Source organism: Notechis scutatus, chromosome 15 (assembly GCF_049901735.1).
Source record: "Notechis scutatus isolate UNSWTSFEM ecotype Mainland chromosome 15, rNotScu1.2, whole genome shotgun sequence".
NCBI classification, from domain to species: Eukaryota; Metazoa; Chordata; class Lepidosauria; order Squamata; family Elapidae; genus Notechis; species Notechis scutatus.
In genome coordinates, this window is record NC_142023.1 from 7,438,098 (window position 1) to 7,465,196 (window position 27,099).

Here is a 27,099-nt window from a genome sequence, read left to right on the forward strand (position 1 = left end):
TACAAAACTGGAGCAAAACTCACCTAACAAATGTCCCACTTAGCATGATAAATTTTGGCTCAATTGTGGTCATAGGTTGAGGACTACCTGTATATATACTGTGTGAGTCTGTATGTGTCTAAAATCTCTCGATCTCTCTATCATTCATCTATCTATCTATCTATCTATCTATCTATCTATCTATCTATCTATCTATCTATCTATCAATCTATCGATCTATCAATCTATCGATCTCCTCCTCCTCTCTCCTCCTCTCCTCCTCCTCCTCCTCCTCCTCCTCCTCCTCCTCCTCCTCCTCCTCTTCTTCTTCTTCTTCTTCTTCTTCTCTTCTTCTTCTTCTTCTTCTTCTTCCTTCTCCTCCTCCTTCTCCTCCTCCTCCTCCTCCTCTTTCTTCTTCTCCTCCCTCCCTCCCTCCCCCCTCTCCCTCCTTCCCTCTCTCTCTCTCATCTTTCTATTATCTTGGCCTCCTGGATTCTAGGCTGCTGCCTTACCAACTCCACTAAACTGGCCTTCTAGCGATTCTAGCTCATGTCAAATTCCTCGTTGCCAGCGTGGAAAATAGATCCAATAACCCCAAGTCTCCCAGACCGAGGGAGAGTTTCCCACAGGGAGGACCCGAGTCAACCCAAGCCAACCACTCCCATCACCACCCATGGGGGGCCCCCTGCCTTCTTCTCCTCCCAGACCTTCTTCTTCTTCTTCTCCTTCTCTTCCCTTTCCTGCCCCCCTCTCCTCCTCTGCTTCCTTCCCTCTCCCCCTTTCTCTTCCCCTCCACCTTCTCTCTCTCTCTCTTCTGACGGCCATTGATTTTTCCATCCATCAACGGAACGCTGGAGGAAAACGAATGCGCGTCTTCCCCATCGATCGGAGGAACTCTGCAGCCGTAGGTCAGCCAAGCTTCGGAGCCCACATTCCCAGGGCATGTAATTATTACCGCCAGCCTCCCCAAAATGAGGCTGGAAGGAAACCCTGCCGGGACCCAGATTTGCAGCCAATTTCCAGGGTGTGTGTGTGTGTGAGCAGTACGCCCTTCCTGGAGTCCCGCACCTGCCGGGGGTGGATCTGGGTTGGGTTTCAGCTGCAGGCTGAGTGTCCCAGGGAACCAGGACCGAGTGCCTTTGGCAAGAGGCTCGGTCAAGCCTATTTTTTTCCCCCTGAAACCCAAAGCCCAAAGTAAAGGTCTCCTTCCCCCATTCCGCGTTACAATGCAGTCCTCTACTTACATCCACAGCTGAGCCCAAATTTTCCTGTGGCTAAGCAGCAGCTGTGAAGCGATTTTTGCCCCCCCCGCCCGTCTTACCAGCTTTCTTGCCGCCGTTGTTAAATGAATGCTTTAGCAACATGGTTGTTAAGTGAATCAGGCTCCCGCCATTGACTTTGCTCGTCCGATGGTCGCCAAAGGGGGTCACATGCCCCCTCCCGGGACACCGCCCCCCCCCCGCCCATCGTAAACATGAACCAGTCACCGTGGGGATGCTGCAAGGGTGGATGGTGTGAAAAACAGTCATAAATCACTTTCTTTTTTTTATAGTGCCGGTGTAAATTCAAACTGTCATCAAACAAGGAGTCCTCGGTGCTCTCTGAGCTGGCTTGTTTGCTGGCAGACATTTCATGACCCAACTAGGTAACGTCATCAGGGCTACAAGGCAGTGGGGGTTGTGGAGAGGAGGAGGATTGAACAGTCACTAAATGAACTGTTGTAAGTCAAGGACTACCTGTAATCAAGGCCTACCTGGAGATATATTTTCCCCCTTGAAGCTTACAGCCCCTTTTTTCCCAAGGAAGAAATGCTCGGAAAACTTAGAATCAAGGTTCCTTCCTTCCTTCCTTCCTTCCTTCCTTCCTTCCTTCCTTCCTTCCTTCCTTCCTTCCTTCCTTCCTTCCTTCCTTCCTTCCTTCCTTCCTTCCTTCCATTCTCTTTTTCTTTCTTTCTTTCTTTCTTTCTTTCTTTCTTTCTTTCTTTCTTTCTTTCTTTCTTTCTTTCTCTTCCTTCCTTCCTTCCTTCCTTCTTTCTTTCCTTCTTTCTTCTTTTCTTCCTTCCTTCCTTCCTTCCTTCCTTCCTTTTCTTTCTTTCTTCCTTCCTTCCTTCTTCCTTCTTCCTTCCTTCCTTCTTTCTTCCTTTCTTTCTTTCTTTCCTTCCTTCCTTCCTTCCTCTTCCTTCCTTCCTTCCTTCCTTCCTTCCTTTCCTTCCTTCCTTCCTTCCTTCCTTCCTTCCTTCCTTCCTTCCTTCCTTCCTTTCTTTCTTCTCTTTCTTTCTTTCTTTCTTTCTTTCTTTCTTTCTTTCTTTCTTTCTTTCTTTCTTTCTTTCTTTCTTTCCTTCTTCCTTCCTTCCTTCCTTCCTTCCTTCCTTCCTTCCTTCCTTCCTCCTCCCTCCCTCCCTCTCTCTCTCTCTCTCTCTCTCTCTCTCTCTCTCTCTCTCTGGAATTAAGAAGATTTCTACCCGGTCAGATGCAAACGGAATTGCTCTCTCTCTCAAAAAAAGAAACCCCTGACTATAAACTTAATAAAATGAAAATGGAATGCAATGCCATTCATAGAAATCCTGCCTCAGGCATCGAACCCTGTTTTTGCACATTACAAATGAGAAGCTGGCAGAAAGTTTTGGGAAAGTTTGGGACGGAGTCCAACAGTTGTAAGAGGAGAGCAACAGTGGGGCACCTTAAATTGCTCACGCTGAAAATGATTTCAGGGGGTTGGAAGGGGCTGTTTGGGACGATCTCTGCCTGTTGCACATAGAGACAGTTTGCTCTACTGGTTTTAAGGCACCAGGCTAGAAACCGTTAGGCATGAAAGCCGGCTGGGTGACATGGGGCCAATCACCGGGAGATGGTGAGTTCTAGTCTTGCCTTTTAACCATGAAAGACAGCTGGGTGACTTTGAGCCAGTCATTCCCTCTCAGCCCAACCCACCTCACAGGGAGTGGGCTGTAGTGGAGAAAAGAGAAGGAAGAATAGATGTTTGCTGTCTTGAGTTGTTTATAAACATAATAAAAAACGGGACATACATTAACTAAACAAATAAATATTACTGCCAAGAAGACTTTTGGGAAAGCGACAGTTGTGCAAGAAAGTTCTGGCTTAGAAAAGAGGCCGAGTTTGAATCAAACACAAACTCCCAAACGAACTAACCCAGGTTGAAACAAGCCCACGTTAGTCCATTTGCACAAAAGCACTTGCAACCGTCATAAATACGAGCCAGTTGGCACCTCCTAATTTTGATCACATGACTGTGGGGATGATGCCAGGGTAGTAGGTGTGAAAAATAATCATAAAGGAACTTTTTTTCAGTGCCTTTACATACAGGGTTGCCTGTACGTAAGGAGTATAATTTAATTTGAGTGGAATTTTGCAGTTAGAAAAGCAACTGAATTCCAGGAAGAAGGTTATTCTTTGGCCCCGAGACTCTTGAGGCTGAAATCTTTCCTTCCCAGCTGCTCCCTCCGGCAACCTGATCCCGGATCCTTTCACAAGGGGAGAGAGAGAAAAAATAAAATAAAAACAAGGCAGCAGCACATTCTCACTCATTCTTCAGTCATCCTGCAAAGCGTTCAACTTCAGCTTCGGAAAATCTGACTCACTCTCGCAAAGGCAAGGAGCGGAGAGGGCAGCCAGCAGCTGAAAGGATGGGTGTGTGTGCGCGCGTCCCAGTGTCTGTGTAGTTGTGCGTGTGAGGTTGAGGCGCCTGGCCTGCTGTGTTCAGCTCAAAGGGCCCCCCTCCTCCCTCTCACCGAAGGGGCGGGGCCATTTCCAGAGGCTGACAAGGGAGGGGACGTGTGCATGATCTCCCTCTCTCGCTGCACGTTTGTATATTTAGACTAGGTATTTTGAGGGCGCTTTGGAAAGGGCCTGGGGTGCCATTCGGAGCAACTCTGGGGTGGGATCCAGCAGGGATCTGTCGAAGGTAGAAGAGTCACTGAATGGTGCTTATCAGAAGTCATGATGCAAAAGGAAGAAGGATTGAGGAGGGAGGAGGAAGAAGCAACTTCCTTCCTTCCTTCCTTCCTTCCTTCCTTCCTTCCTTCCTTCCTTCCTTCCTTTCCTTTCCTTTCCTCCCTCCCTCTCCTCTCCTTTCCTCTCCCCCTTCCCCTTCCCCTTTCATCTTCCCTTTTCTCTCTCTCTCTCTCTCTCTCTCTCTCTCCCTTCCCTCCCTCCCTCCCTCCTCTCTCTCTCTCTCTCTTGCTATCCATCAAACCAGGATGCTGAAGACATGCTGACAGAGAATATCAGAAAAGGGATAACGGATGCATTTGGATTCAATAACCAGGCAGCTGAATTTTCAGGACTGGATAAACTTTCCACTTGAAGGGCTAATTTAACTTGAACTGTTCCAAAGTTAGCCGGGTTTTTGTGCGTAGACTCCTCCCTCTTGCGAAAATGGAATAAATTCAGACTGACCCCATTCCAACCAAAAATTCCCAATCCATTTCCCCCTTTGGATCAAATCAGATATTCTGGGTCAGGGCTGATTTACAATTCTACACCCCCCCAAAAATTTTTTTTTTATAAAGCTTCTGTCCTGTTTACCCCTCAGCTTGTGCTGTTTATTTTAGGATCTCTATTTTAAATTATTTGGAATTTTCCAGCCCCAATTATTGGTTAACGGCGATAAAGGGAAGCGAGTGATCGGTCAGTCAATCAATCAGAATAGACCTGGAAGGGACCTTGGAGGTCTTCTATTCCAACCTCCTGCTTAAGCAGCAGACCGTACCTGGACCATTCCAGAGAAAAGGTTGTCCAGTCTCTTCTTAAAAGCCTCCAGTGACGCAGCACCCACAACTTCTAGTGGCAAGCAGTTCCTCTGCTTAATTGTTTTTCACTGTCAGGAAGTTTCTCCTTAATTGCAGGTTGCGTCTCTCCTTGATTAGTTTCCATCTGTTGTTTCTTGCCTTGCCTTTGTGACTGCTTCCACCTCTCTCTTGTTTTGAGAAGGTATTTTGCATAGATGTTGCTCAAGATCCTTCCAGGTGGATTGCGGATCTGCTGGTGGGTGGCTAAACCTGGCTTAATGAACGACAGGGTTGTGTTTGTGGAAGGAAGGATGCCAAACCGGGCAACCCCTTTCTGAGTTAATAAACCAGGTTCCTGCAATCCACTTAATGATCAAACTAGCGCTTATCGCTTATCGCTATCCTGCTGGGTGGGAGGAAGTTTGGAAGGGCCAGAAGTGACCTCGGCGAACAACTCAGGGAGATCTATAAAGATAATCCTTGATTTACGACCATTCCTTTAGGACCGGTGTGAAGTTAAAACAGTACCCACAAAGTGACTTACAACCCGTCCTCGATCTTACGACTGCCCCGCAGCATCACGTGATAAAAATTTGGGAACATGACAACTAAAATCGGGTGTGATTCACTTAAGAGCTGCCCCACTTAGCATCTGAAATTCTGGTCCTAATTGCGGCCCCGTTTTATCACCTGCCTTACTGCAGTTGTTAAGTGAATGCCCTCCGTTGTTACCTTGGCAACCTGGCAAAGTTGGCTCGGAGGAAGAGGAGGAGGCTTCAAAGCACGTGCAGAGTGCCTTTCTCTTTCTTTGTTGAATAAATCCAGGCGCACGCAAAAAAAATATAGCACTTCTGACCGTCTGAGCTGGCACGCTGAAGGCAGACCCACTATCACATCCCCAGCGTGCATGTTGCTTCATGTGTTTGCAACCGTGTATCACTGCTACGCACCTGTGTGTGTGTGTGTGTGTGTGTGTGTGTACACACGCAGGGAACATTAGAACTCAGTTCTTCCTCAAGTACATGCACACACACACACACACACACACAAGCCTCCTGCTGCACACAAATCGGGCAAGGTTGTCCTTCTCATCAAAATTCAGCACGCTAATAAAATTGCAATTCATTTGCATGCGAGAGTGCGAACGGTTGTTGTGGCAACCGCCTCTGGACGCGGGCGCCGAAACCGTGGAGAGATCAAGAGATTGCAAGAAAGTTTTCCAGGCTTAGAAACTCCAACTCGGTCCTACCTGAACACACACACACACACACACACAAACACACTTAGCGGGGTGTGTAGGGTGCTGACTAGGCCCACCTTGGGAGGGTCCACAATGTGGCTAGGCAACGGCGAGAGAAGGAGAGGCACCCGCTTAAGGCATGAAAAGCATCCTTCCTTTCCTGTCCTTTGCTACCCTTCAGGTTTCTAGTCCTCATGGCTTGACCAGGCGACCCTCCCAGATCCAAATTGTTCACCCCATTCTGCAAATTATTTTCTCTCCCGAATTCCGGACACTCCCCATGTTTGGAGGGTGTCAGGTGGATGAAAGCTGGGATGTCATTAGGATCGGGGCATGTGGAGACCTCAGCAGGGAAATGGGCCTTGCCCCCACCCACCCCAAATTGATTTTCTTCTCTTCTTGGTGGTCTCTGAGTCTTGGGGGGCGGGGGGGTCTTCTCGCAGGTGTTTCATGACCCAGCTAGGTATCAATGATCAGGGCTAGGAATTTGAGGCTGGAATTTCCACTGCTAAGCTAAGCGGTTGCTAAGTGAGTCACGCCCATTTTTTTATATATATATAAAAAAAACCTTTTGGCCATGAGTGTTAAAGAGAACCACTGCAGGTTGTTAAGCGAGTCACCCAGTCGTTAAGTGGGCCCAGCTTTCCCCCCCCATGAATTTAGCTTGTTGGAAGCCAGTTGCAAAAGCCAGTCATGCGACTCTCGTACAAACACTGCTGGTTGCCAAGTGCCCGAATTTTGATCACGCGACCGTGGAGATACCATGAACATCATTTTGGTGCCATTGGAACTTTGAATGAATGGCCGTATGTCGAGGACTCCCGGTGCTTTGTTATGTTGGCCGAGCCCTTTCAGAAAAATGGGGTGTCATATAACCCTCTTAAAGGAAGGAAAGCTGGCAGCTCCCATTCCTCACGGATCAGAAGCGTCTTTGGCGCTTCGTGGAATGACCGTGTGCCTTGTGGAGTGGGAGGGAAGGAAAATGCACGCGCACACACAGACACACAGACACACACAATTTTGCTCAGGGGAAGATGAAATACTAGCTGACTGGCAAGAGTAGCTGAGTACGACAACGTGAAATGCTCACGCCTGCTCTCTGCAGAATCTGGGCCAGGCGTCTTTCTAATCTCGGCTCTGCAGCTCCTGCCATTTCCCCCTCCCCACATGTTCTTCTCAGCCTTACCTGGCAGCAGGTCTCACTCCCCTGTGGGAGGAAGAGGATGGGGAGGGAGCCACCCAAGGTGGTTAGAAGGAATGGGCTGAAAAGGGAGGGAGGGAAGGAAGGAAAGAGGGAAGGAAATGAGAGGGATAAGAAGGAAAAGGGAGTGAGTGAGTGAGTGAGTGAGTGAGTGAGTGAGTGAGTGAGTGAGGAAGGAAGGATGGAAGGAAGAAGAGAAAGGGGAGGAGGAAAAGGGAAGGAGGGAGGGAGGAAGGGAAGAAGGAAAACAGAGGGAAGAAAGGGAGGGAGGGAGAGAATGTGGGAGGGAGGAAAGAAGAAAGAAGGACAAGGGAGAGAGGAAGGAAGGAAACAAACAGAGAAAGGGACAAGGAAGGGATGGGAGGAAGGAAAGAAGGGAGCAATGGAGGATGAAGGGAGGGAGAAAGAAGGGAAGGGAAGAGAAGAAGGAAAAAGGGAGAGAGGAAGGAAGGAAATGAAAGAAGGAGAGAAGGAAGCGAGAAGGAAGAGAAGGAAGGGAAAGGGAAGGAAGAAGGAGAAGGGAGGGATGGAAAGAGGGAGAGAGGAAAGTAGCAAAAGTAGACAGGAAGGTTAAACAAAAATAAAGTGAGCTCTGTCTGCCACCATATCAAAGGGGAAACTTAACATGCATTCTTGAACTAAATGGTGAATTTCCAAATCCCTCACTTGGGAAACTGTCTTCAGCCAGCACTGCTGAGAAGTGGAGCCCTTGAAAACAGACGACAGATTCCTGAATCCCTTTGCCAAAGTCTTTCTCTTCCAAAGCTGAGGAAGGAAAGAAGGGGCTGGCGGGGTGTGTGTGTGTTCCTGGGGTTGATTTTAACCAATTGTGAAAGTGGTGTGTGTGTGTGTGTGTGAGTATGGGATCCAAACCTCAGAATTTGGAGGGTAAAAGTTGGGTGGCGGAACCTCAGTTACCTTCCCCAATCATACATTCCCTTGCATGCTGGATAGTTTTTACCTTATCGTGAAATATTAATTGTTTTTTTTTCCCCCAGCTGTGGGAACTTTAAGAAGCATAGTTTGGCTGAGGAATTCTGGGCGTTGAAGGCCACTCCTCTTAAAGTTTCCAAGATTGAGAAGATTCAGAATAGAGCTGGAAGGGACCTTGGAGGTCTTCTAGCCGAACCCCTTGCTCGAGCAGGAGAACCTATACCATTCCACACAAACGGTTGTCCAGTCTCTTCTTGGAAGCCTCCAGTGATGGAGGATCCACAGCTTCTGGAGGCAAGTTGTTCCACTGGTTAATTGTCTCCACTGTCAGCAAATTTCTCCTTAGTTCTAGGTTGCTTCTCTCCTTGATTAGCTTCCATCCGTTGCTCCTTGTCCTGCCTTCTGGTGCTTTGGAAAATAAGTTGACCCCTTCCTCTTTGTGGCCACCCCTCAAATACTGGAAGGCTGCTGTCATGTCACCCCTGGTCTTTCTTTTCTCCAGACTGGCCATACCCAATTTCTGCAACCGTTCCTCATATGTTTTTTTTTGTCTCCAGGCCCTTATTCATCCTGGTTGCTCTTCTCTGCACTTTCCCCAAAGTCTCAACATCTCTTTTCTAATGTGGTGACCAAAACTGGATGCAGGATTCCAGGTGTGGTCATACTAAGGTTTTTTAAAAACAAAAACACCGGTGAAAGTAAAAATGGAAAAAAACGAAACGATAGGAAAAGTGCCTAGTTTGTTACCAAGTTACCCTTCGCATCTCTCTGCACTGGCCAGCTAGAGTCAAAACGTTGATTTGTTCAGAATGGATTTGGCAACAAGGTGAACACACAAATTGACTGGAAACGGACAGGGGAAAAAAAAGAAAAGACAGAATAATTTTCTATCTGGAACTAATAAAGACATGATGGAGGCACCAATTTGGGGGAAGGAATGGAGAATGTGGCCAGGCTCCATCTAAAGGAAAGACTGGAATTACTTAGATAAACTCTCGAGAAAATCCAAGATTTGGGGAGAAAAAAAAAGTTATTTTATTGACAAAATGTAGGAGGCCAGGAACCAGAAAAATCCAGCAATTTTAATTCAGCATAAACCGATCTTATTTATAAGGTTTCAATTTTTTCAATTTCACCTTTCCTGGTTAAGAACTTACGTGCCACGTATATATTGAATAGCAAGATAGAAATGAATAGAAATATGTAAAAGTAATCCTCAACAACAGCTACAATTGAGCTCAAAATGTCTTTTGCTAGGCAAGGCAGTTAAGTGTGTTGTGACCCATTTTACAACCAGGCCTCTCACTTATGACTGTCGCAGCAGCATCGTGGCCAGCTGATTGTGATTCAGCTGCTTTGCAACTATTTCAACTAATTAATTCTGTCAGGAAAATTTCTCCTTAATTCTAGCTTGGATTTCTCCATGGTTAGTTTCTATCCATTGCTTCTTGTCCTGCCTTCGGGCGCCTTGCAGAATAGGCTGACCCCCCTCTTCTTTGGGGCAGCCCCTCAAACACTGGTAGACTGCTATTAATATCACTTCTGGTTCTTCTCTTTGATAAGCTAGACATACCTAGTTCCTTGAATCATTCTTGGTATGGTTTAGCCTCCAGATCCCTAATCACCCTCGGTTGCTCTTCTCTGCACTCTTTTGAAGAACGTGAAAACTCAGAATGAGTTGAGTCAAACAAGGGACGCTGACCTACTTTGAAGAAAGGTAGGTGTGGAGTTAGAAGGAGAGGAAGGAAAAAAAATCAAGCTGCTGCTTAAGAAGACTGAGGACATGTAAACAAGAAGAAGCGGGATGGATGAACCATCTTCTCTCCATCTGTTTTCAAAGAAGGCCTGTTACAATTGCAATACATCTACCCATCTCCTGATCCTTTCTCGGTTTAGTTGCAAATCTTTGAGAGCGATCCAAGACGCGTTAATTATTTTCAGATGCTTTCAAGAGCTAAAGATGCAACAAATGTGGATTTGTTTAAAAGTTTGGAAATCCTGAGTTTGCTGCTAGCCAATCCACCAAGTCCTCTTTCTGGCCAGAAAGCTGGAATTTTACTGAAATGTGCAGGAGACAACTTCTATTTCATTGGTTGTTCCTTGTGGTCACAAAAAAAAAATGCTTGAAACTCTATTGTCTTTGACAATCTGCTGGCTGGTGTGTCCTCCACCCTGAGAAATTCGACATTCCAATCCAGGGTTAGCTTCATCTAGTAGACTATCAATGTCAGAAGACCTCCCAAGCTGAGGACTTTAGGATTACCATTCTTGGCTGGACTTGTGATTTTTCTCAACTGGAGCACTTTGGGTTGCTTCTGGGATCTGATCTTGGTGCATTGTTGGTAGGTTCTGATCTGCCTTTCTCTTCAATGATGTTGGAAGCTTACGGATGGGTAATCTTCAATTCCCAAAATCCCATGCTGGCTGGGGAATTGTGGGACTTGAAGTCCGCCCATCTTTAAGCTGTCAAAGCTGGAATCCAGATTCTCTCCACTCGGATGATCTTCAGGTGGGTGGTAACCATCACTTCAGCCTATGGAGATCACACTCGCCGAGGATGATGGGAGCTGCTATCTCTCCGCTCTCCATTTTCCATGTTGCTGGCAGCTCTTGAAGTCAGACATTTTTTTTCAGGTTGCAATACCCCTTGAGGCTGCGAAAGAATTATCTGCAGCCAAGCAATGTGCTTTTATTATTATTATTTTTTACATTTTTCAAAATTGCCGTGTTCCGAAGCTCCCCTCCAATTAAAGGTCCCCCCAGGCTTATTTTCCAGATGAAGAGGGGCCAACACACTAAAATTCTCTTTTTTTCCCCTCTTCTTTCCTCAAACTTGAATGAGAGAACCGGTCGAAGAAGAGGGGGGAAAAATGAGATTTCTTTTCTGCATGGTTTTTACCCGTAACATATGGTGCCTTTCTCGCCATTTTCCCTCAATTTACATACCATACATGATATTTTCATAATATTTTCATAATATTTACATATGATACCCAACCAAAAGTGTCTGTCTTTAACTGCCAATCACCCTCCTCTCTTGGTAAGGCAGCTCCATTTCCCTGACGAGACGATCGACACAGATTACAATTTCACCCATGTAATCTCTCTCAGCTCCTTTCTTTGCAGGCCATTTTTAATCAGCATCCAGGTAGTCTTTGACTTACGACCACGACGGAGGCCAAAATTTCTGTGGCTAAGCGAGACATTCGTTCATGGACCGTTGTCCCATTTGACGGCCTTTCTTGCCCCAGTTGCTAAGTGAATCACTGCGGGTGTTCAGTTAGCAACACGGTCGTTATGCGAGCCAGGCTTCCCTGTGCACTTGGCTTGTGAGAAGGTCACAAAAGGGGATCCCTGAGACGCTGTGACCATCATAAATATGGAGTCGGTTGCCCGGCATCTGAATTTTGATCACATGATCACGAGGATGCTGCACGGTTGTAAGTGTGGAAACCAGTCACAAGTCCCTTTGTTCAGGGCTGTTGTAGCTGTAAATGATCATTAAGTGAACCGTTGTAAGTCCAAGACAATTAACCAGGGGAACAAATTGCCTTCGGAAATTGTGAGCGCCCCAACATTGGAGGCTTTTAAGAAAAGACTGGACATTATTGTGGGTCTCCTCCTGCGAGAACAGGGGGTTGGACTGGATGACCTCCGAGGACCCTTCCCACTCTGTAACTGAGGACAACCTGTATTTACAGGTAATCCTTGACTTACGACACTGCGTTAGGAGAGAATTGATGGGGCGGATCACTGAACAGCCCAGAAATAAGAGCTATTTCCTCCCCTCTCTCGTGGTTTCAGGTCCTGCAAATGGAGAGAGGGGTCTTTCCAACCAACGTTTGCTCTTGGGAGCATCCCTTTCTCCGCCCCACGGATTCTTTTCCTTCAAGCAGTTCTTCCAAAGAGTTTTGTTCTCTTTCTGTGCACTCTGAGCCGCAGAATGACCCACGTCTCTTTTTACGAGGTCACCCCCCCCCCCTTACTTTTGATCCTTCCAGCTCTCGGGCCCTGCTGCCTGCCTTTCCGCCTCTCGGGCTTTTGATCTTGGCGTTGGGTTCTTGCTCTGCTTAGTTCCCTTTCCAGGAGGAGGAGGAGGAGGAGGAGGAGGAGGAGGAGGAGGAGGAGGAGGAGGAGGAGGAAGGAGGAGGAGGAGAAGGAGAAGGAGAAGGAGAAGAAGAAGAAAGAAGAAGAAGAAGAAGAAGAAGAAGAAGAAGAAGAAGAAGAAGAAGAAGAAGAAGAAGAAGAAGAGGAGGAGGGGAGGAGGAGAGGGGGAGGAGGAGGAGGAGGGAGGAGGAGGAGGAGGAGGAGACTGTCTTTGCACCACTCCATACATTGGTAATTGGTAGGAGGCAGCTTGTAAGAGCCAAACTCTTCTGCAGGATTTTCAAAGCTGGCCTTGAAAATCAAGGATCTGTTTGCAAGCTGGTCTTGTCTCCTTCCTTATTCATCCAATTGTACAAGGAGAAGGGGGCTTTGAGGTCATCTAGATCAACTCTCTGCTCAGGGCAGGGATTTGGAGACTCATTCTGGGAGTTGAGGTCCACACATCTTTTGTTAAGTTTTTTTCCCCCCTTTGGGTAAGTTTGATTGAGAAATAGTTAATGCAACTTACACTAATAGCTGCTTGTTACCATCATTGTCATCACGATTACTCTTATTATTACTCATTTTAAAAATTTCTAAACTTTTCCACAAAACAAGCCAGAGCTTGTAGCAATGTGTAGGATTGTGCTCCAAATGTTTCTATCCTGTGTGAGTTTTCTTTCAAAACCAAGTTCTTCCCTTTTCCTGCTTCCATATATTCTATTCTATTCTATTCTATTCTATTCTATTCTATTCTATTCTATTCTATTCTATTCTATTCTATTCTATTCTAAAAAATGATTTTCTTTTCATTAAAACTCTTCCTCCTCCTCCTTCTCCTCCTCCTCCTCCTCCTCCTTCCTCCTCCTCCTCCTTCCTCCTCCTCCTCCTCCTCTTCCTCTTCCTCTTCCTCCTCCTCCTTCCTTCTTCCCCTTCATCCTCCCCTCCCCCAGAAGTGGTCCCACTGGAAATCTGAACATAATTTGTCACACCTAACACAAGGAGATGAGTTCAGCAGTGCTGCAACTGAGAAGTGGGATAGGGTAAGGTTTTCAGTTCCCCAGGGAACCTCTTTTGGAGCCATTATTATCACTGTTGATGTTGGTTAAGTAGTCAGCCAGATGTGGAGACAGGGTGTGGCCTTTTTATCCACCTATCAAGTCCTTCCCAAGGATTTGGGATAGGCAGATGTGGTTGTTGGATGGGGTTAAAGGTAAAATCATGGAATGTCAGCTGTTCCAAGGTAAAGCTGCCTTTTGCAATGGAATGACGGGATTATTATTGTTGTTAATTGCAAGAGAGAGAGAGAGAGAGAGAAAGAGAGAATGAGAAAGAGAGAGACAGAGACAGAAAAACAAAAAGAGAGAAAGACAGAAAGAGAGTAACAGTAAGAGAGAGGTAAAGAAAGAGAGAAAGAAAGAAAGAGACAGAGAAAGAGAAAAAGGACAGAAAGAGAAACAGAGGGAGAGAGGGAGAGAGGGAGGGAGGGAGAGAGAGAGAGAGAGAGAGAGAGAATAAAACCCAGCAGGCAGGCAGGTGGGCAGGCCAGATAGCAACAGGGATGGAGAGAATGCGAAAAAGAGCCAAAGGAGGAGAATACAGAAAACGAACAAATAGGTATATCCACATGCAAATATACATGTCTCTTCACACACACACACACACACACACACCCAAAAAATACATGTCCAGGGAAAGGCACACAAAGATGGGAAGCAAAAAACTCCTTGAGCCAACCCCGTTGCTATGGCAGCGAGGAAGAGGAACCGGCAGCAAAGAAAACCACGATGCGCCAAGCTGCAAACACCCCCCCTTCCTCTTCGCTCGCTGCCTGCCTGCCTGCCTGAGGGAGAGGGTTACCAAGAGACTGGGATGAAAAGACCCCTTTTTCACGCATCCTCCTCCTCCTCCTCCTGTGGAAAAGGAAAGGGGTCCCACAATTCAGCAGAGGGGCGAGACCAAGTTATAACGGCCATGAAAAAAAGTGACTTAAGACCAGACAGACAAGGAGAGGTTATCAGGAAAAGTCAGAAATTTGCTCTTGACTTAGATGAAGTCCATTTCCACCCAGTGAGGTGTCCTTCAAGATGCCTGCACTTCAACTCCCAAGAAGTCTGGGGGATTGTGGGAGTTGAAGTCCTCAACGTTGGGAACCCTGGCCTTCGCCAAGGTGAGGTGGAAGAAGACAGCAGAGCTGTTTTCAGCCGCCGTCCTAGCAACAGGTCGCCTTCCATCACGGCGCCTGAATCTCCTTGCCTCCCATCTCTCTCTTTGGCTTGTGGGACATCTTCCCTCAGTCAAATCCTGCAGATGGGAAGGCCCAGACTCGTAGTTTAGAGGGCGACTTTCACTGCTCCGATGCGGATGAACGAGGAGGCTTGCTCGGCTACATATCTCGAGCGTTTGCCATTACAACGGTCGGGTTGCAATATCGGATCGCTCGTCCTGCAGCTTGGCAAGCCAATTGCTCACTTAATAGGCCACTGACACAGTAAATCCTGGTTATTGCCGGCGCTTCGCATCTCCTTCGGCACAGCTCTAACCATCAACCTTGCAGCATGCATTGATCAAACACTTAATTGCGTGCGTTCGGTTTTGTTCCTCACGTTTAGTCTTTGCAAGGAAAAAGTCCCGGGGCCCTAAGATGCCTTTGGAAAAACTAACATCCCTCTCCCAATCTGTTTCTTGAAAACTCCAGCTAATCAGGAATAAAAAAAATAAAAATCAATAAGAGCTGCAGATTTGACCTTCTAAATTCAACTGTCATTAGGATCTGTAGCTTCCAGGTGGGTTCCTGACATCAAATTCAATAGCCTGAAGATCAGTCCTCTTCCTCCTCCTTTTCTTCTTCTTCTTCCTCCTCTTCCTCTTCCTCCTCCTCCTCTTCTTCTTTTTCCTCTCCTCCTCCTCCTCCTTCTCTTCCTCCCTCCTTCCTTGGGCTCAACTGTGGTCATCAGTCAAGGACTACCTGCATTTTTCCGAGGAAGGATAAAAATGACAGACTAATCAGCCAAAGGGTTTCCATCACAAAATTCTTAAAAACTTACATGTGAAAGGACAAATACTCTTTAAAAAGTAGATATCCGAAGGACATTTATTATTCAGACTCCCCCAGCTGGGCACCTGGCACGCCGACCAGGAGACAATGGGAATTGTAGTTCCAGCTTTTATTACTACAGGTAGTTCTTGACCTACAACAGTTCATTTAATGGCCATTCAAAATTACAACGGCACCGGAAAAAGTGACTTGTGATTTTTCCACACTTAACATCCATTGCAGCGTCCCCATTTAACACATTTCTCAGTTAGCAACATACATTTGGGGTTGAGTTGTGCTCGTAAGTCAAGGACTGCCTGCCCTAGATAGACAATCTGCTGTTTTAATCTCTGTTAATCAGCCTGCCAATTATTTCTAGAGCTTTGGATGACCAAGGTACAGATTCTTTTTTTTTTAAACAAAGGATCATCTTGTTTTTAATTTATAATTTGCATGTTTGCTTCATCTGCTGGGTGAAACAATATCCTGCCTGTCAAATCCCGTCTCTCTTTCGCTCTCGGGGATGAAATGTCTTTGCGTCGTTTCCTTGCGAGCATTATAGGAATGGTGCACTTTTACCTTACTTCCTGGATGTTCCGTGGGCATCTCCATTTAGGTCACAGCCCTATAATTTATGGGTGGCTGCCATCCGGGTATTCATAAATCCGTTTGTGCTCAGCCTTTTTCTGAGAAATCGGATGAGGTTAGTTAGCAATGGCCACTGATTGAGACAACCAGCCTAGGCAGCACGAAGAGCATAGAGTCCTAGGGCTGGAAGGGACCTTGGAGGTCTTTCTAATCCAGTGGTCGCTAACCAGTGGGCCAGGGACCACTGGTGGTCCACAAGAAAATTTTGATGGTCCGCAGAGAAATGTCACCCCCAAAGGACCTCCCAGAGCAATTGATCCAGGCTGTGTGGGAACACAAGGCTGTACCACCCACATGGCCCATGGGAACACAAGGCTTGTGTCGCTTGCATTGCAAACAACACGAGGTAGTGAGGGGAGGGGGGAAAGGGCGGAGGGGGGAAACTTGCCCCACTCGCCCCACGCACCTGGCCTGGCCACCAGGCTGTTTCTTTCTGCTTCTTTCTGCTTCTTTCTGCTTCTGCTTTTGGCTGCACGCAAGGAAAGCAGCAGAAGTCTTTCTCTCCCCCAAACTCTGCCAGAAATGAGTCTTTGGGGCCCTGCAAGGCCTCCTGCTCCAAGAGGCTGCGCCGGCAAAGACTCGTTTCTGGCAGAGTTTGGAGGAGAGAAAGAAAGACTTCTGCGGCTTCTGCTGCTTTCCTTGCATGGAGCCAAAAGTCTCTCTCTTTCCCCCTGAGAACAGAGCTGGAGACCATATCCCGCGATCCCAAATAAAGAACGATCGATCGGTAGGAAAACGGGGTGGGGAATTTTCCTGCAGACTTTTTTTTGGGATTTTCCCAGGGTCTCTGGTCCGCGGGATTTAAAATGATGAGTTTGGTGGTCCCTGAGGTCCAAAAGGTTGGCGACCCCTGTTCTAGTCCACATCCTGGTCAAACGGTGGTCCAGTCCCTTCTTGAAACCCTCCAGTGTTGGAGCACCCACAACTTCTGCAACCAAACCGTTCTACTGATTAATTTTTCTTGCTGTCATGAAGTTCCTCCTTAATTCCAGGTTGCTTCTCTCCTGGATTAACTTCCATCCGTTGCTTCTTGTCTTGTGACCAGGTGCTTCCCCCTCTTTTTTTGTGCTAGGAGGAAGTGGGGTTTGCTTCTAGCACTGATGATGTTATCTGGTTGGATACCGAAACATCTGCAAACCACTAAGCTAGGAGAACACCAAGGACCCCACAGTCGTCTTCCTTCTCCTTCTCCCCCTCCTCCCCTACTCTTCGATGCACTAGACGTGTCTAGATCCCTCTCCTATAAATAAAACCATAGATGAAGAATGTGGTGGAACATCAGATCTTGTTAGCCTACCACAACCATCCTCCACATGGCTGCCGTCCAGATGTTCGGATTTCAGGCCCCAGAATAACCCAACCAACATGGCCACTGCTGAGATCCCAAACATTTATGAAACCAACACAACTGGATATTTGGGTGCCTAGAACCAGAAAGATTTATCATCTTGTTTTGATAATGCTCAGGGTTGTTCCTATTCTGGTTGAACCCAGTCTTGGTACCCAGCTATCCTAAACCTTCAAGGGTTCCAAAACCCATTCTGGATAGCCTTTCAGTTTTTCTCTTCTCTTCTCTTCTCTTCTCCGGACCTTCTCAAGAAGAACTCGTAGATTTTTTTTAAAGAGTGAGACGATGCATGGAATCTTGAGCTGTTGTTTTCTACTTTATGGAGGGAAACAGGAGGACAAAAGATCAGAAAAGTTGAGAAGGAGAAAGAGAAAAAGGATGATGAAGATAGAGGAGGAGGAGAAAGGGAAGTAATTTATTCTCCTCTTTCTTATTTTCAAGCCCTTCTTTCTCCTTTACAAAGAGGAACAAGAAGATAAAACAGCAGATAAGGTGAAAAGGGAGAGATAAAAAGGAAGGAGGAGGAGGAGGAGGAAGAGAAGGAGGATATCAATAGGAGAAGAAGGAGAAGATCAAGAAAGAGGAGCAGGAGGAGGACAAGAGGAAGAAGGATGAGATAGAGGGGAAGGAGAGGAAGAGAAGGAGAAAGAGAAGATGAAAAGGAAGGAGAAAAAAAAGAGAAGGAAAGGAGCTTGTCCCCCACCTTCTCCTCCTCTTCCTCTCACTCCCTCTTCCCAAATCCCCTAACCCCCAATTCTCCTCTCCTTGTCAACCCCCTCCCCATACACCTTCCCACCTGGTTGCTCGGCAGCCTAACGGGGGACCCAGCCTGGGAGGCAGGCAGCAGGCAGCAGCCAGCCAGGAGTTAAATTGCTTCCCCGTGCAATTGTGTCATCTCTCTGGGGACCCCTTCCTCATTTTTGCCAGCCAGCTGCCGAAGGAAGGGAGGAGAGAGCGAGCGAGCTGCTTCTTCTTCTTCTCATTCAGCCGCACTCCGCTTCCGAAGGCAGACAGCTGTGCTCTCCTCTCGTGGCCCTGCAGATGGATGGAAAACAGGATGACTCTCTCTCCCTCTCTGTGCGTGTGTGTATGTGTGTGTGTCTGCCTGAGAGCTCTGGGTTTGTATCCCTGGTCCTGTGTGTGTGTGTGTGTGTGTGTGTGGAGTGGGGTATGACACCTCCTCGTCTAATCCATCAGAGAAGCACCCCTCCTAAAGCAATTTGGCAAGCGCCCTTCTTTCCTTCTTGATGTTAAGCTGTGTGGGGCACTTTAATTGGTAACACAACATCAGCTGGGTGCTTGGCTGTGCCATGCACATGGGTGGTGTGTGTGTGTGTGTGTGTGTGTGTGTGTGTGTGTGTGTGGAGAGAGAGAGTCCCTGGATTCCAGGCACTAATTCCAGGCTTCTTTTCATCCACCACAATCAATCAATCAGAATAGAAGCTAGAAGTGACCTTGGAGATCTTCTAGTCCAACCCCATACAGGCCCTATACCATTTCAGACGCAGTTTCCTCCTACAGACCTGCAGCGTTGGAGCACCCACAACTTCTGGTGGCCACTTCTGTTCCTCTGATTAATTGTCCTCACTGTTAAATGAAGTTTCTCCTTCATTCCAGGCTGCTTCGCTCCTTGGTGAATTTCCAACCATTATTTCTGGTCCTGGTGCTTTGGAGAATAGCTTGATCCCCCGTTCTTTGGCAGCCCCTCAAATCCTGGAAGACCACCCTCACGTCCCTTGTGGTCCTTCTTTCCTCTAGACTAGCCCAAAAACCCAAATCCTTCACACCTTTTGGTCTGCAGGCTCTTAATCACCTTCGTTCTTCTTTGGTCTCCTTAAGACAGGTTGACGTCTTGTTATCTTGAGTCCACATCCAAAGACTTTGCCTTCCGTTGACTCACGCCTGAAAACTACATTTCTTGAGTCCTCGGTTTGCAACAGTCCGTTTAGTGAGCGTTCGCAGTTGCAATGCAAGAAGTCTTGTCTCAGAACCAGTCCTCGCACTTACGACTGTGGCGTCATCCCGGTGGTCACATGATCCAAACGGAGGCACTTGGAAACAGTTTGTATTTATCACACTTGCAGGGACCCAGTTTTGTGACCTTTCCAGCCCGGCTTCTGACAAGCAAAAAGGGGAAACTAGGTTCACTTAATGATTGTGGGAAGTCCTCAGTGTACGTCCAGTGACCATTCAAAGTTACCACGGCAATGAAACACGGAACTTACAGCCGTTTTTCACACTTATGACCATTTCATTGTCCCTGTGGTCACATGATCAAAGTTATTTAGCTGCTTGGCAAGTGACTCGCAGTTATGATGGCTGCTGTATCCTGGGGTCACGTGATCCCCTTTGGCGACCTTCTGACAGTCAACGGGGAAGCCAGGTTCACTTAACAACCGTGTTACTCACTCAACGGCTGCAGTGAGTCACTTAACCAGTGTGGCAAGCAAGGCCGTAAAATGGGGCGAAACTCACTTTATGTTTCGCTTAGCAATTGAAATTGTGGTCGTAAGTCGAGGGCTACCTGTAAGGGCTTTGAGCTATGCAACAGTGCAGCATCTCTGTGGTGCAGTGGTTAGAGTGCAGTACTGCAGGCTACTTCTGCTGACTGCCGGCTGCCTGCAATTGGCAGTTCAAATCCCTCCAGGCTCAAGGTTGACTCAGCCTTCCAGCCTTCCAAGGTGGGTCAAATGAGGACCCAAATTGTTGGGTGCAAGAGGCTGACTCTGTAAACCACTTAGAGAGGGCTGTAAAGCACTATAAAGTGGTATATAAGTCTAAGGGTTATTGCTATTCCTTCCTTCCTTCCTTCCTTCCTTCCTTCCTTCCTTCCTTCCTTCCTTCCTTCCTTCCTTCCTTCCTTCCTTCCTTCCTTCCTTCCTTCCTGGTACAATAGTTAGAATGCAGTATTGCAGGCTCTCTGCCCATAGCCAGCAGTTTCATCCTAACCAGCTCAAGGTTGACTCAGCCTTCCATCCTTCCAAGGTCCATTAATTGTTGGGGGGCAAGGACCCAGATTGTTGGGGGGCAAGAGGCTGACTCTGTACACCGCTTAGAGAGGGCTGTAAAGCACTATAAAGCGGTATATAAGTCTAAGGGCTATTGCTAACACTACCCAATTTTTCTGTTCCCCAGGGGCGCCTCCTTCCCCCAAGATAAGATGCGGCTGCTTTCACTCATCTTTCCCCTTTTTAACAATTCCTTAATTCCGTTTTCGTTCCCTTTGTGACCAACTCCCCACCCCTAAAAAAAAAAAAAAAAAAGGCGTGGGGTTTGGTCTGCTTACGTATTTTCTTCTGACTCATTCCAAAACTCGCCAGGATCAATGTATATATCGCCATGGCGACCGGCTCTTGATAGTCTTAACTTAATGCAATTATGGTGATGTGTTGATAGGGTTATCTTAGGGTAGTTCAGATATTAATTAATAGTCCTATCTTAATCCATTTTCTCCAGCAGTCACCTGGAGGTAGATGGCAAAATGAAACGCCCCTACCAAGATTTCACAGTCCGGGAGAAAAATAAATAATTTTAGCTAACTTCTCCAGCGAGAGACCGTCCTGAATTGGACTTGGCATCCTTGGAAGGCAGTGGGATGAGTCTTTGGGCGTTCATTCGCCCATAGAAACCTCTCTCTCTGCCCATGGAGTCCAAAGTAGCTTTAAAACGAGATTTTAGAAAGGATGTAAGAGTTTGGGGTTCCGGAAAACAAAATGGGAGCTTGAACAGTAAGAGTAATATTTTGAAGAATGATTCTGGACTCCCTGGGGACTTCAAAGGGGCTGTGTAGGTGATAAGGAGAAAAGGCTGTTTGCATGGAGGGATTCCTTGATCCCTTTCACGAGGAATGAAGAGAGCAGATGGAAAAACAGAAGAGAAACCGCCCACAAGCAAGGAAAAAGCAAATGTATCTTGCATGCAAGGGATCTGCTTTTTATGTTGGATACATGATTTTTAATTGTTAATTCAGAAGGAAGGAAGGAAGGAAGGGAGGGAGGGAAGGAAGGAAGGAAGGAGGAACTGGGAAATGGAGGAAGAAGGGAAGGGAAGTTAAGGGGCAAATGGGAAGTGTAGGGATGGAGGAAGGAGGAAGGGAAGGGAAGTTGGGGGAAGTGGGAAGGGAGGGAAGGGAAGGAGGAAGGGAAGGAAACATAAGAGAAAGAGAGAAAGGTAGGAGGGAGAGAGAGAAAAAAGAGAGGGAGGGAAGAAAAGGGAAGACAACTTGTTGAAGAGAGGGCTGTTTTGTGATTGTCTTAGAGAACTAGAAACTAACCCTGTTTGAAGAGAGAGACGTTTTTGGACTCTCCTGCAGAGGGACAGAATCGTAAACTCCTCGAAAAATAGGGGCATTTTCAGACACTGCTAGCAAAAAAAAAAAAATAATGAGCTCCTTAATGACCTCAGTCAAGTTTTTCTGTCTTTCTCCTTCAAGAAACTTAACACCTCTTGGAGAGAGAACACTTGATATCTCCCTGCCTCACAGAGGACCAGACCCTTAAAACCCATTGAAGCCCTTTGAAGGAAGAGCTGCGTCCTGGTCCATTCTGCAAGGATGCCGGGCCTTTACAGAACAGAGTGGGAAGGGACCTTGGAGGTCCTCTAGCCCAACCCCCTGCTCAAGCAGGACTTCCTGGTCTTCCATCCCCTGGAAGAGCCAGCTGCTTTCTGACTTTCCTGCCAAGTCAGGAGTGGAAAGGTGGAAATCCTTGGTGGGGTGGGGAGGTGGGTTGGGGACCTTCCTGCCCTCCCCCCCACTGCAAGGCCAGAACCATTCCAGCCCCCAGGGCCTTGGCAGCCCTCCCCCCCTTCTGATGCCAGACTCAAGGCGCAGAAACCAGGCGCGCCTCTGTTGTGCAAGAACCCTCCTGCCCTGCAAGCCAGAAGAATGTGCTCCGAGGGGGAGGAGGAAGCCATGGGACTGGTTCCACACACACCACACACACCAGTCACACACCCGCTCCTCCTCGCAGCCTGGCACGTCTCCTCCTTTGGGCTGCCTCTTCCAGGCAGAAGTTTGCCGAAGCCGCCTGTCTCCAGCCGGGCCTCACCGCCTCCCTCGGCTTCCTCATTCCCAGCAATCCGGTTGCACAAGAAGACAGGATGAGGGCGAGGCTGAGAAAGGGAGGAGGGGGGGGGGCAGCAGAGAGAGGAAAAACGAGCTCTTTCTTTGCTCTTTGCAAGGGGAAAAAGAATTGGGGAGGGGGGACCCAGCTCTGTTCACTGGACCGGCTCCCCGCAGGATCTTTCTTTCCTCCTTTTTCTTTCTTTCTTTCTTTCTTTCTTTCTTTCTTTCTTTCTTTCTTTCTTTCTTTCTTTCTTTCTTTCTTTCTTTCTTTCTTTCTTTTTCTCTTTCTTCTTTCCTTCCTTCCTTCCTTCCTTTTTTTTTTTTCTTTCTTTCTTTCTCTCTCTCTTTCTTTCTTTCTTTCTATCTTTCTATCTTTCTTTCTTTCCTCCTTTTCTCTCTCTCTCTCTCTTTCTTTCTTTTTCTTTCTTCTTTCCTTCCTTCCTTCCTTCCTTCCTTCCTTCCTTCCTTCCTTCCTTCCTTCCTTCCTTCCTTCCTTCCTTCCTTCCTTCCTTCCTTCCTTCTTTCCTTTTCATTCTTTCCTTCCTTCCTCCCTTTCTTCCCCCTCCCTTCCCTTTCTCCTTTCTTTCTCCTCCCCTCCCCTCTCCCACCCCTCCCCCTCCTCCCTCCCTTCCACCCTCCCTCTAGATCTAAGTTGCAAACCTTTTGACAGCTACTAGGGGGCAAATAGAAAATACTGCTGCCCACTAGAACTTACTAGGTGCACTGCCACCCAACCTTGGAAGCCGAGGGCATTATTTTCACACAGCTCGATCCACGAACTGGTCCAAGAAGAAAATCAAGAAGAGTTTACTTTGAGTTTCTTTCTCATGCTTCCTGCAGTCGGTGGACACGCCGCTTCTTCCTTCTCCTCCTTTTCTCATTTCTCCCTCAAGGTCAGCCCTGGCCGAATCCCTATATGGTTATAAAGAATATGCCTGCATGAAATAATGCAGAGATACTCTCAGGTCTAGTCCTCGCCCCCAAGGGGTACAGATGGCAAAAAGCAAGGTGCTTGAAATGCTCTGTGGGAAAGACGGGAGGAAGAGATGCGGCCTAGGGGAATGGTTCGATAAGAGATGCATAGCCCGGAGCTGCATAATGGGCAGAGAAAGAGGCTCACAAAAGAAGACCCTCCCTAGTTTCTCAGGCTGAAAAAGAGACCGTGAGAGATTTGTACTTTCAGGCTTTCAAGAGTTTGCTAATGTAGCTTTAGAGAACAGTCAGATAAGAGACCGCACAGCCCTGAGCTGCATAATGGATGGAGGAGGAAGGTCAGAAGACACCCTCCCTAATTTCTCAGGCTGTAAAGGAGACAGGAGAATAGGGCTTTGATATTCCATTAATGCAGCCTTACAATAAAGTTGAATTTCACCTATCTAATCATGCCTTTCTGCCTGGTCTGTCGGGGAAGTCCAACACAGCTTCACAGGATGCTGCTGGACTCCCAAACCCCCCCCCAAACCTGCAGGATGGGGTGGGGGGGGGAAAACCTCCTGCAGCCCCACCCCGCTCTTTGAAGAAGCCTTTCTGACCTCCGTCATCCCAGGCCTGGCAGTAAATGATGCGGGAGGTGAGCAGGGAGTTAGATGGAAACGGAGGGCGAGCAGAAAGGAAACCCGGCAGAGAATGGGAGGAAGTGATCTCCCGGGGACAGGCATCCGATGGAGAAAACGGCCGAGGAGTTGCAGGATGCAGATGGTGAGGAACAGGGCTCCGCTTCCCCACCCAGGCAAGGAAGGAGATGAGGAGGAGGAGGAGGACTGAGAGCCCAAATCCCCATTGCCGGGTCTTGAAAACAGAACCCTACCGCTCCGGGTCCCCCGCGTGGGTGCAGGAAAATTTGAGGGGTGATCTCAAAAGTTTGCTTATTCAGTTCAAGTATCATTTGAGACACCGACCTGGCAGAAGCTCTCTAACCGATCAAAAGAAATTGAGTGAGCGTTGTGTCTTCCCCTGGCTAGTATATATTATTATTGTAAAAAAAAATTTTAAAGTTAAGGTTGCATTTTATTGCTTTATTCTACTGCGCCAAAAGTAGTCAGAACAATAAAATAAAAGAATAACAGAGTTGGAAGGGCCCTTGGAGGTCTTCTAGACCAACCTCCAACCTTATACCATTCTGGACTAATGGCGGTCTAGTTTCTTCTTGAAAGCCTCCAGTGATGGAGCATCCACAACTTCTGGTGGCAGGCAGTTCCCCTGGTTAATTGTCCTCCCTGTTCGGAAGTTTCTCCTTAATTCCAGGTTGCTTCTCTCTTTGATCAGTTTCCATCCGTTGTTTCTTGTTTCAGGGGCTCTAGAGAATAGCTTGACTCCCTTCTTCTTTGTGACAGGGATAGAAAGAGAGAAAGAGACAGAGAAAAAAAAGAGAAAAAGAAAGAGACAGAGAAAGAAAAAAGGAAAGAGACAGAGAAAGAAAAAAAGAAAGAGAGAGAGAAAGAGAGAGGGAGACAGAGAGAGAAAGAGACAAAGAAAGAGAGTGAAAGACAGAGGGAGGGAGAAAGATATGGAATTAAAATAAATGTTGGAGCATTTTTGGGGTGGCGTCTGAGGGGCCTTACAAGAGTCTGTTTGGCATTCGAATAAAACATTCCTTTTCTTCCAGACATTTTAAATATTAGTTTGCATTTTTAACTGTCTGCCTTATTTTATTCTTGTTTTATTCTAACGCCTTTCCTGGGCTACTATTTTCTTCTTCCTCTTTGCTTTAGTTTCAGTGTTATTTTTCCCAACTGTGAAAAGGCATAAATAAATTAGATTTTAGCTTTTCAGGCGAGAAGTTTTTTGTTGGTATGTGTGTGCATGTATGTGTGTGTGTGTGTATGTGTGTGTGTGTATGTCTGTTTGTGTGTAAACCACATTTTCCCCTCTTCACCCAGAAGTTCAGAATGGCTATTCACGTGTACACACAAACCTCTCGGGTATTTTAATCCCACTGATAGTGACACTCCCCCCCACCAAAAAAAATCAGTTGTATCAGTTACAAAGCTATTGTGTCACTCCCAAATTAGAAACTGAATTCGAAACAACTTAAGCAAAAAATCAGAAGTGGATTTATGCAGTGAAGAATTCCCAGCTCAAGTTTTGCTATTAAAATGAATTCATGGACTGAGCGCTATTCGAAAAAGTCCATTATTTCTTGAGGCTTTATTTGAGCGCCTTTCACACTCAAGCCCGCTAAAGTCACAACTTTCCACCGTGGATCTCACAGCTTTAGTCACCACGTAAACGTTCCTAGTAAATCCAAATTTTATTTGCTTCTCCAGTGGTGCTTGCAAGAGATAACTCTATGTAAATAGGCCCGACGTGGGATGTTGGAACAAGCCAGATAAATGAATCGGAATGACAGGAAAAGGGGGAAGACAAGACAGTTGCAGACTTGAGAATCTCTGGAGCTAACAATTGCAAGCCCTGCAGTTCAGTTCAGTTCCAACTGGCTGCTATAAATCTTGGTTTGGCTGTAAAGTAAACCTTGGTTGAGGATTGGACACACCTGGAGTCCTGCATCCAGTTTTGGTCACCATGATACAAAAGAGATGCTGAGACTGTAGAAAAAGTACAGAGAAGAGCAACCAAGATGATTAGGGGACTGGAGGATAAAACATATGAAGAACGGTTGCAGGAACTGGCCATGGCTAGTCTAACAAAGAAGGATTCGGGGAGACGTTATACCGTCTTCCAATATTTGAGGGACTGCTACAAAGAAGAGGGGTGTCATGCCCTTGTTGGAATCTGATTCCGAGGGAGAGGTGGAACAGCTGACAGGGAGTGGGAGTGTGGCTCCGGTGGCTGTGGAAGAAACTGGGGAAGGGCACACCCAGGCCCACCCCCTCTCCATCCTAGGGCACGCAGGGAGGAATGGATAAGGGAGCAATGTGAGTTGTGTGGTTTACGGGGGAGGAAAGGGCCCTGATCCCCTTCATTGGCTGCAGCTGGGAAGACTGTTTAAAAGAGCAAAAACGGCACATGGCAAAGTTGCTGGAAGCAAAGCGTGAAATTATTCTGGTTTGTCAAGTCTCATCTGAGTTCTGATGTTGTCCCAAGTGTGTGTGTTTCGTTATCCTTTTGACGTCTTCAATCCCTTATCCTGCCCTGTCTCAACAATTGCTGCAGCGGTGGTTTGTGTTGCTTTTTATTTGTTTATATGTACTTTGAGTTCAGACGGAATTTCTTCCCTTTGAAAACTGTTCCAGTCCATGATAACTGGACATTGGGGGGCCAAGTTGGAGGAATTAAAGGGACTTTACCTATTTTTGAGACTTTGTTGCTTTTGTGCCATGCCCCTTTGGGTCATCACAAAGGGGGGGGGAGGCAACCTGTTCTCTGAAGGAGACAGGACAAGAATCAAGGGATGGAAGCCAAAGCCACCTAGAAGTTGTGGGTTCTCCATCACTGGTGGTTTTTCAGAAGAGATTGGACAAGCGTTTGTCTTGAATGGCATTCTTGCCATGGGCAGAGGGTTGGATTAGAAGACCTCACCGACTCTGTTTTAATCTGCTCAGATTACGGCTTAATGGGACGGCTTGTTCACCCCACATACTTCTCCTAACTCAGCCAACATGGGACTGCAAAAGCATAGGAAAAAAACATGCGGCTTCTCCCTCCCTCCTTTTTCTGGGTTATTTTTGTGCGCCTGTGTGTGTGCCTTGCCTTGCTTTAGCAGAGCTCCCAGAGTTTGCTCTCTACCCATTAAGAACCTTTTCCTACTCTTTGTTTTCCCCCTATGGCATTAACATCACTCACTCACTAGGGTGGCTTTGGGGAGGAGAAGGAGGAGGGGGGGGGGGAGAGAAAGCAAAGGAAATACATCACGAA